The following is a 10,853-nucleotide window of genomic DNA, read 5'->3' as shown; positions in this document are numbered from 1 at the left end:
TCAGGCCTGGTTAGTACTTGGATGGGAGACCGCCTGGGAATACCAGGTGCTGTAGGCTTATACCATGATCTCGGAAGCTAAGCAGGGTCAGGCCTGGTTAGTACTTGGATGGGAGACCGCCTGGGAATACCGGGTGCTGTAGGCTTATACCATGATCTCGGAAGCTAAGCAGGGTCAGGCCTGGTTAGTACTTGGATGGGAGACCGCCTGGGAATACCAGGTGCTGTAGGCTTATACCATGATCTCGGAAGCTAAGCAGGGTCAGGCCTGGTTAGTACTTGGATGGGAGACCGCCTGGGAATACTGGGTGCTGTAGGCTTATACCATAGTCCAGGGGTGCTCAATAGGTGGATCGCGATCTACCGGTAGATCGCGAAGCAAAATGAGTAGATCGCGGAGTGCCGACCCCCCGCCTTCAGGTGCCTCTGGGAGGAAACGGCGGGAGTAAGGCCCATTGTACTCAATGGGGCTTACTCCCAGGTAAGTGTGGCTAGGATTGCAGCCTCACAGCCTAATCCTAGGCATGTCTACTCAGGAGTAAGTCCTGTTATACTCAGTGGGGCTCAAGGTACACCAACATACATTGTACACATAAATGTTATATGCTATGATGGCGCAAACATTGTAAAAAAAACTCTGGTAGATCTCCGGGCCTTGCTGGGTTTCAAAGTAGCTCTCGAGCCAAAAAAGTGTGAGCGCCCCTGATAGTCTTTCGAGACTGAAGGTTGCCAACCATGTCTACTTAGATATAAAATCCATTTTCAATGAGGCTTAGTCCCAGGTCATTGTGCCTAGGATCAGGGCCTCTGAGAGGCATTTTATGACAGGGTACAAAGTTCCTTTGGGGCCATTTCCCAAAAGGAGAGGGAAGGGAATGAAACAGGTCAGGGAGAGATAGTAATGGCACAGGTGGAACAGGGTGGGGAGTGGGTCAAGTGGAAATGGGGCGGGGGGGAGGGTGGAGACAGCCAGAGGGGGCAAAATGGAAACAGGTTAGCGGGTAGGTGGAGACAGTTGGAAAGGTCTCGGGAGTCCAGGTCTAACGACCTGGTAGATGTGACCTCCTGGTTAGCAGGGCCTCCACCTTTCACTTTCCATGAGGCCAGCTGTGATCCCAGGAGATTTCAGGGTATCAAAACTTACTTCTGCAGCAACTGTAGTCTCACAGTAGGCTGTAAGTCATAAGAACATAAGAACAGCCCCACTGGATCAGGCCATAGGCCCATCTAGTCCAGCTTCCTGTATCTCACAGCAGCCCACCAAATGCCCCAGGAAGCACACCTGATAACAAGAGACCTGCATCCTGGTGCCCTCCCTTGCATCTGACATAGCCCATTTCTAAAATCAGGAGGTTGCACATACACATCATGGCTTGTAACCCGTAATGGATTTTTCCTCCACAAAACATGTCCAATCCCCTTTTAAAGGCGTCCAGGCCAGACGCCATCACCACATCCTGTGGCAAGGAGTTCCACAGACCAACCATACGCTGAGTAAAGAAATATTTTCTTTTGTCTGTTCTAACTCTCCCAACCCTCAATTTTAGTGGATGCCCCCTGGTTCTGGTGTTATATGAGAAGTCCTGGTGAGATGAGAAAAATATAACATCCCAGGAAACTTCTGGGGCATTTCCTTTGGCTCCTGGGCCCCTTTTTGACCCTGCACTCCCCTTTCATGGGCCCTGCATAGGATTGTAGCCTATGTCAGAGTTTCTCAATGGTTGTCCCCACCACACCACTTAGCATGGTCCAGCTATTGCAAGGACCACCAGAAGTAACTGGCGATGACATCATCGCCAGTTATTTTTGAGTTGAGAGGTCAGGTGCAATGTGACAAACGCCAGTCAGAGGCTCAGGGGGGCTTTTTAGAGCACATGGAAAGCATGCTTTGGAGCTCTGCTTAACAAGCCAAGCCTCCTATTGGTTGCATCACATCACCGGTCTCGCAGCAGATGACAGAGGGTCCCACAAGTACCACCAGAAACCATGTCAAATACCACTGGTGATACCTGTACCGCTGGCCTATGTGATCTGAAAGACTGGCCTATGTGATCTAAAAGAAATCCTACTACAGCCACCCACTAGCGTGGCTTCACACTACTGTGAGCATTCAACCAATGCTAGAGGCTCCAGAAGGTTAATAATTTTTTTTCTAGCCTAAAAATGCAAGCTAACTTTAGTGAATCTTGCAAGTTTTTAACTAGCTTCTCTTCCAATTCTTCTTTCTTGCCTTGGCAACACAACAGCCCAGTGCAATTAGCCAATGTTAAAGCAAATCCCGGGCATTTAGAATAAATAGCTGAAAATTGTAGGGTATGTTTGTTTGATTGCCGTCAAATGCATACTAAAAGGCTAGGAGCAAATCTGATCCAAAATTGTGCCTGGAGACCCTCTCGCTGTTGGGAGTGCAAGTATGTTTAGGTCTGTCACCTACTTTCAGGTCTGTCTTGTAATGTTTCAGAAATGGGGACTTCTAAGTGAAATAGAGAGAAATCTGCCCCCCCCCCCACACACACACAGTGGCAACTTCTTGCCACCCCCTCTTGGATTTTTCAGTATGTTTATTGCAGCTATCAAATGAACATACCCTGCAATTTTCAGCTTTTCAGTGTAGTGGCAAGCGCTGCCCCCCTTACCTGGTTGTATACCAGCCTCTGCTTTTCCTGCTTCCCAACTTGAAAAAGGAGGCACAGAAACAAAGAGCAATATCCCTCCATTCCCTTCTCCACATTTCCTCTTTGATCAATCTCATTCAATCCGGGAAGTGGAGAAGGATCAGTGGGTGCAAGTGAGTGACTGGAGGTGCTCACCTCCCACCAATCTGCTACTTGAGGCAACCACCTCAGTTGACCTCATTGATGAGCCGGCCTTGCTGCTGCCACTGCCCACAGAGGCACAATGCTAATTGTTTTAAAATTAGAAGACAAAAAAAAAGGAGGTCTGCTGCCACTTTTCTGTGGAAAATCCTCCCCACAAAACTGTACCAAGTTTCACCTCCAACAAAGTTCAAATAATCAAATAGCAGACAACATTTTCACCCCCCTGTGAGTAAGGTGGTAGAAAAACAGGGCACTCAAATTGGCCCATCTCGTTCCGTGTTGTCTATGCTGACCAGCAGGGCTTCAGCCAAGGGTCTTTCCCAGCCTTGCCAGAGACAGCATTGGATTGACCATTTGCCTATAAGGGAACTGCTTTGTCATCAGGTTACAACCTCCCCTACCTATATGCTTTTTATAAATCAATGCTCTGCCACCTTTATTGTGCCACAACCTCAATAAATAAAGTATAAGACTGGGGGCCCACTGTTGGTCCTACCCCCCTCCTGGGATCCTGACTCCCTCCCCTGTTACACCCCCCTATCACTATAGCCAAATATTCTTGCTAGAGAGAGCTGAAAAAAGCTACCATGAAGCCTGGCACTAGTGAAAGCTATTTTAGCACAATTGCTAAGAACCTGAGCAGGCCTGAGACACCATTTCCTGGTACATAAAGGTGTACACCAGATGTCTCCCACTAATGGTTCTCTTGTCCAGTGGTCGTCAACCTTTTTCATTCTCATAAGTTGCTGCAGCCCCACTACTGGGACTTCATGACCCCATTGGGGTCCTAACCCCCAAGCTTGAAGAACAAGCTCTAGATATCTTGGCAACTGCTGCTGAACCCCAGCAGTTTAAAAGATGAACAGAGCCAATCCTGCTGCCCTTGTCTGTCTAACATGTATAAGAGTCAGGAAGTACATGACTGCACCTGCCTGAACATTAAGAGTGCAGTTAGATTATGCTTCCCATTTTTCTCATCTTCTTGAGAATAACAACTTACTGATGACACAAGGTAGGACGTCAAAGTAAACTGCCAACCCGATATGCTTCTAACTTGTGGATTTGCAATGAATCCAACTCTACCTACCTCAGAGATCGGCTACTTCCATTCAATCCGGCTCGTCCTCTTAGGTCAGGGGTCGGCAACCTTAAACACTCAAAGAGCCATTTGGACCCGTTTTCCAGAGGGAAAAAAACCTCAGGAGCCACAAAACCCTTTTGACATCTAAAATGAAGATAATACTGCATATATAGTTTTTTTTTTTTACCTTTATGCTCTTATAGGTCCCATTTTTATAATGTAGCCCCCTCTTGTAGCTTTTAGGTAGTTTTGTCATACATTCTTGTCCTGTGTTTTCAGACGCCTGGTCCTCTATGGTGTTTTGCCTGATTCCAAGGCCATTCTCTGCCTGGAGAATTATGCCCACTTTAAGCAAATTAGCTCCCCTTCTTTCCCCCAACAAATGACCCTGGTTCTGCCCTGTAGTCCTACTGGACCCCACCTCCAGGGTAGCTCGCCTGTTCAACCTGCAGAGGTCCTCTCTCCTGCCAGCAGCCTCCCACCACTACAGCAGACCCTGGGTCCTCAGCAGGTCTTGGGCACAGCAGCCACGTTTCAAACGCCAGTGTCTCCAGCAGTTAGTCACAAAGTCAGTCAGACTATCCAAGGCAGAGTCCAAAGTCAATAAGCCAAGTCACAGTCCAAGATCAGATTCCAAAGTAAGTCAGTCAAATCAGTCAGAGTATCCAAGTCAAAGTCAATAAGCCAAGTCAGTCAGTCTCCTCTCCTACCTCCAACCTGCACTCCTTCTACAACTTACACCCCCTTCCTCAGGTGCCTGTTATATCCCTGAGGGCCCTATTGCCTTCAAGTGGCTGCAGCTGTGCAGCACACTCTGCTGGATGCCCAGGCCTTACCCTTAAAGGGGCCACTGCTGACACCACATCTACCTCCTCACCAGATCTTCCAGGATTCCAATACATATGGCGGTTATGACATCTGCTTATCTTACATGGATACTAAAGAACTCCCCCCACCTTCCAGAGGCACCCTGCTGGAAGGAAAAAAGGACACAGACTCCAGAGGTGGGGAAGAGAAGAAGGGGGGGCAGCCACAGGCCAGCTTCTGCTCTGCCTACCTGCCCTCCCTCACTCAGGTTGCAACCCTCTCCACACTATCCTGGGAGTAAGCCCCATTGGCTACAATGGGACTTCTGAGCAGACAAGTTGGTTGGATCTCTCAGGTTGCAGTCCTCTCCACACTTTCCTGGGAGGAAGCCTCACTGACTACTTGTGAGTAGACCTGCATAGGAGGGGGCTGAGGCTGCAGCCCTCCACACCTTCCTGGGAGGAAGCCTCACTGAATACAGCGGGGCTTACTTGTGAGTAGACCTGCACAGGAGGAGGCTGAGGCTACAGCCCTCCACACCTTCCTGGGAGTAGCCCAGGGACAACATCGGGGCTTGCTCTGGAACAGACCTGCGCAGGCTCCCACTCACCCGTCCTTGCGCTTGGCCTTGAGCAGGCTCCAAGGCTGCCATCCCAGGCACCCTTTCCTGGGAGTAAGCTTCATCCGCTGTAATGGGGATGTGTGTACTGAGTAGACACACAGGATGTCTCCTCTGCTGTGGAGGAAAAGCCTCTCCTTGCACTAAGTGGGGACCTGCTCAAGGAAAGGTGGGAAAGGTAGGGTGATGGGATGTGATAGACGGTTTGGCACAATGAGAGGATGCGGGGACAAAGGAGCAAATAAGCAGCCCATCCTGGGGCATTCCATGTATAAATGCTTTTATGCGAATGCCCGAAGTCTACGAGCAAAGGTGGGAGAACTGGAATGTCTGGTGACAAGGGAAAATATTGACATAGTGGGCATAATGGAAACCTGGTGGAATGCGGAGAATCAGTGGGATACCGCAATCCCGGGCTATAAACGCTACAGGAGGGACAGGCAGGGGCGTGTTGGAGGTGGGGTGGCCGTTTATGTTAAGGAAGGGATAGAATCCAGCAAAGTAGAGATTGAAGGTGGGTCCGACTCCACCGTAGAATCTCTGTGGGTTAAATTACCAGGCTTGTGCAGCGATGTAATACTGGGGGCGTGCTATCGTCCTCCAGACCAGAAATCTGATGGGGACCTTGAAATGAGGAAACAGATCAGGGAGGTGACAAGGAGGGACAGGATTGTAATCATGGGGGACTTCAATTATCCTCATATTGACTGGGTCAATTTATGTTCTGGTCACGATAAGGAAACCAAATTTCTTGACGTGCTAAATGACTGTGGCTTAGATCAGCTAGTCACGGAGCCCACCAGAGGACAGGTGACTCTGGATTTAATATTGTGCGGTACGCAGGACCTGGTTAGAGATGTAAACGTTACTGAGCCATTGGGGAACAGTGATCATGCTGCGATCCGTTTTGACGTGCACGTTGGGGGAAGAATACCAGGCAAATCTCTAACAAAAACCCTTGACTTCCGACAGGCGGACTTCCCTCAAATGAGGAGGCTGGTTAGAAGGAGGTTGAAAGGGAGGGTAAAAAGAGTCCAATCTCTCCAGAGTGCATGGAGGCTGCTTAAAACAACAGTAATAGAGGCCCAGCAGAGGTGTATACCGCAAAGAAAGAAGGGTTCCACTAAATCCAGGAGGGTGCCCGCATGGCTAACCAGCCAAGTTAGAGAGGCTGTGAAGGGCAAGGAAGCTTCCTTCCGTAAATGGAAGTCTTGCCCTAATGAGGAGAATAAAAAGGAACATAAACTGTGGCAAAAGAAATGTAAGAAGGCGATATGGGAGGCCAAGAGAGACTATGAGGAACGCATGGCCAGCAACATTAAGGGGAATAATAAAAGCTTCTTCAAATATGTTAGAAACAGGAAACCCGCCAGAGAAGCGGTTGGCCCTCTGGATGGTGAGGGAGGGAAAGGGGAGATAAAAGGAGACTTAGAGATGGCAGAGAAATTAAATGAGTTCTTTGCATCTGTCTTCACGGCAGAAGACCTCGGGCAGATACCGCTGCCCGAACGGCCCCTCCTGACCAAGGAGTTAAGTCAGATAGAGGTTAAAAGAGAAGTTGTTTCAGACCTCATTGATAAATTAAAGATCAATAAGTCACCGGGCCCTGATGGCATCCACCCAAGAGTTATTAAGGAATTGAAGAATGAAGTTGCAGATCTCTTGACTAAGGTATGCAACTTGTCTCTCAAAACGGCCACGGTGCCAGAAGATTGGAGGATAGCAAATGTCACGCCTATTTTTAAAAAGGGAAAGAGGGGGGACCCAGGAAATTATAGGCCGGTCAGCCTAACATCCATACCGGGTAAGATGGTGGAATGCCTCATCAAAGATAGGATCTCAAAACACATAGACGAACAGGCCTTGCTGAGGGAGAGTCAGCATGGCTTCTGTAAGGGTAAGTCTTGCCTCACGAACCTTATAGAATTCTTTGAAAAGGTCAACACGCATGTGGATGCGGGAGAACCCGTGGACATTATATATCTGGACTTTAAGAAGGCGTTTGACACGGTCCCTCACCAAAGGCTAATGAAAAAACTCCACAATCAGGGAATTAGAGGACAAGTCCTCTCGTGGATTGAGAACTGGTTGGAGGCCAGGAAGCAGAGAGTGGGTGTCAATGGGCAATTTTCACAATGGAGAGAGGTGAAAAGCGGTGTGCCCCAAGGATCTGTCCTGGGACCGGTGCTTTTCAACCTCTTCATAAATGACCTGGAGACAGGGTTGAGCAGTGAAGTGGCTAAGTTTGCAGACGACACCAAACTTTTCCGAGTGTTAAAGACCAGAAGTGATTGTGAGCAGCTCCAGAAGGATCTCTCCAGACTGGCAGAATGGGCAGCAAAATGGCAGATGCGCTTCAATGTCAGTAAGTGTAAAGTCATGCACATTGGGGCAAAAAATCAAAACTTTAGATATAGGCTGATGGGTTCTGAGCTGTCTGTGACAGATCAGAAGAAAGATCTTGGGGTGGTGGTGGACAGGTCGATGAAAGTGTCGACCCAATGGGCGGCGGCAGTGAAGAAGGCCAATTCTATGCTTGGGATCATTAGGAAGGGTATTGAGAACAAAACGGCTAGTATTATAATGCCGTTGTACAAATCGATGGTAAGGCCACACCTGGAGTATTGTGTCCAGTTCTGGTCGCCGCATCTCAAAAAAGACATAGTGGAAATGGAAAAGGTGCAAAAGAGAGCGACTAAGATGATTACGGGGCTGGGGCACCTTCCTTATGAGGAAAGGCTACGGCGTTTGGGCCTCTTCAGCCTAGAAAAGAGACGCTTGAGGGGGGACATGATTGAGACATACAAAATTATGCAGGGAATGGACAGAGTGGATAGGGAGATGCTCTTTACACTCTCACATAATACCAGAACCAGGGGACATCCACTAAAATTGAGTGTTGGGCGGGTTAGGACAGACAAAAGAAAATATTTATTTACTCAGCGTGTGGTTGGTCTGTGGAACTCCTTGCCACAGGATGTGGTGCTGGCATCTAGCCTAGACGCCTTTAAAAGGGGATTGGACAAGTTTCTGGAGGAAAAATCCATTATGGGGTACAAGCCATGATGTGTATGCGCAACCTCCTGATTTTAGGTATGGGTTAAGTCAGAATGCCAGATGTAGGGGAGGGCACCAGGATGAGGTCTCTTGTTATCTGGTGTGCTCCCTGGGGCATTTGGTGGGCCGCTGTGAGATACAGGAAGCTGGACTAGATGGGCCTATGGCCTGATCCAGTGGGGCTGTTCTTATGTTCTTATGGGCTGCAAGGGCTTGCAATGGCAGCTCAGGATTGGCTGGTGGTCAGCCAGTGAAGGGCCCTGAGCCATTCCAACAGAAAAAGCCAGGAGCCTGCTGGATGCTGATTGGCTGAGCCTGCTGGAGAGTTGGGGAAGGGAAAAACAGGGAGCTTAAGCCTGCAGAGCGGGCAAAATTGAAAAGGGAAAGCAATGCGGGGCAGGTGGGGGTGAAGGGAGAGGAGGGCAGTGAGCTCAGGGGGCGGAGGGAAGCAGCCTGCACTCCCAACACAGGTGCCTCCTGTTACCCCCTTTGCCACTTATATTATTAAAATAAAAGTTTATTATTATTATTATTATTACCACCACCACCTAGAACCACTGCATAAGGCTTGGAAAAGCTTCTGGAAGTGTGTCAGAGAACCCAAGAGACATCAGACCATTCTTACCACCTCCAATCTATCATATCATACACATGACTTTTTTTTTTTTAATGTACACACTGAAAAATCCAAACCACAATGCTTTTTTTTTTAAGTGAGAAGATACAATATGACTTCCAGATGTGCCATTCTGTTGCAGAATATATTGTAAACCCACCACATCTGGATGCCAAAAACCTAGCCAGCCAGAAAGAAATCCAAACACATATAAGATGTGGGGAGAGGGTGGCATGAAACATGACTTATTTCTGGATAGTACAGCTTCATGCAATTCTCTGCAGAGGGCAAAAAAAAAAAAAGTTATTCCTCAGAGGGAAAGATAAATACTTCTCACTAGAAAACCCACACAGGCAGCCCTCTTATGTAAAAACACCACCCAAAAGCTGGATTCTACTGTGGGAATGTGACAAGGAAAAAACCTCCTCCCTGAGTGCTCGTGCCAGGCCACAAATGGTTGGAATGGGTTTGCACAGACCTCAGGTTTGGATTCAGTTGCGCATAAACATGAGCCCATGTGCTGTGTGTTTGGTGGTGGCACACTGTCGATGGCCTCTGGCTAGGCTGAGATAAACCACAAACCACATTTCACAGATGAAACACCCGAACTATACAGAGCCCATCAGATCCCATCTGCCAGGAGCAAGGCTCTTTGAGGAGAATGTGGTAGACTGATCCAACCCTCAAAAAAAAAAGAAATGAAGAGAAAAACATATTTCAGTTTGCAGCTAACCCTCTGAAGAGAACTATCTGCATTGTAGAAATGATCGGTAATTAGAGGAAGAAAGATTCAGGGGGGACAAACTAACCAAAGCTTGATAATATTCGGTCAAGTATAAGGCTTTAGGCCTAGCGCAGACCTCACAAGAACAAAAGAACATTTGTAGTAACTTAGGCATGACCCCAAGAAAATAAGCAGGGGTCACTCACAATCACTAAATTATAACCACAAGGTCTGGCACAATCAGACAGCTGGCGGTACGAACGGCAAAGACCACAAAGTAGGTTGGAGACGAAGGGAGATCAAAAAGGACGAAGAAAACCCCACAGAAATTGAGTTCCATTCGAAAGGCATCCTTCAGGAAAGAAGTGATGATGGATGGCAAGGCTCAAAAGTTTAAATTTTTGCCCGGCCCACAGGTGCACACGTTTGGTCCCTGTTGCGTAAATGCAACGTTGTGCAGAAATGGCAGCAAAAAGGGCGTTTTAAGTATGAGGACCCCAATGGTTACTCGTGAGTCATCTCCTTGAGACAAAGCATTCTGTGGGTTGGTAAGAGACCAGTTCAAATTCAGCAGGGTCAAGCCTGCCACGCGATGAGTTAAGGGGGGCAGTTGTTTGGTTAGGGCCACCAAGTTGAAATGCATTTGCTAACTTTTTATATAAATGCACTGGAGTACGGTTTGACAAACCTATGTAGAAAATAAAACGCTCTGAGATCTGCAGTGGGCAGTCGGCTCAGAAATGAGTCATCCTTGGGCTTTGAGAATAAAAGGGAAAAGGGCTTTGAGATAAAAGGGAAAAGGAGTTTGTTGGGACTCCTAAACATCTGGAAGAGAGATAAATATGAAATGTTTTCCAATATAAACACACCTATGGGCCACTAAGGCGAGGAACCAATGCATTACATGGTATGTTTCAGTACATCTCCTTCTCAATATGCCCCCACATAACTCCTTTTCCTTGCAAACAAGGCTTCTCCTGCACTTGCCTAGCACTTAGGAATTATTATTACGAGTCTCCGGATTTGCAAAGATCAAAAGCTTGTCTGCCCATTGCAAGCAAGAAGTAGATCAGAGCCTCTCCAAGGGGAAAAGAAGCAAGAAAACCATCACAGACACACACTCACACATTC

Source organism: Tiliqua scincoides, chromosome 10 (assembly GCF_035046505.1).
Source record: "Tiliqua scincoides isolate rTilSci1 chromosome 10, rTilSci1.hap2, whole genome shotgun sequence".
Classification (NCBI taxonomy): Eukaryota; Metazoa; Chordata; class Lepidosauria; order Squamata; family Scincidae; genus Tiliqua; species Tiliqua scincoides.
The sequence above is the reverse complement of the archived record's forward strand: the minus strand, read 5'-3'. Positions refer to the sequence as shown.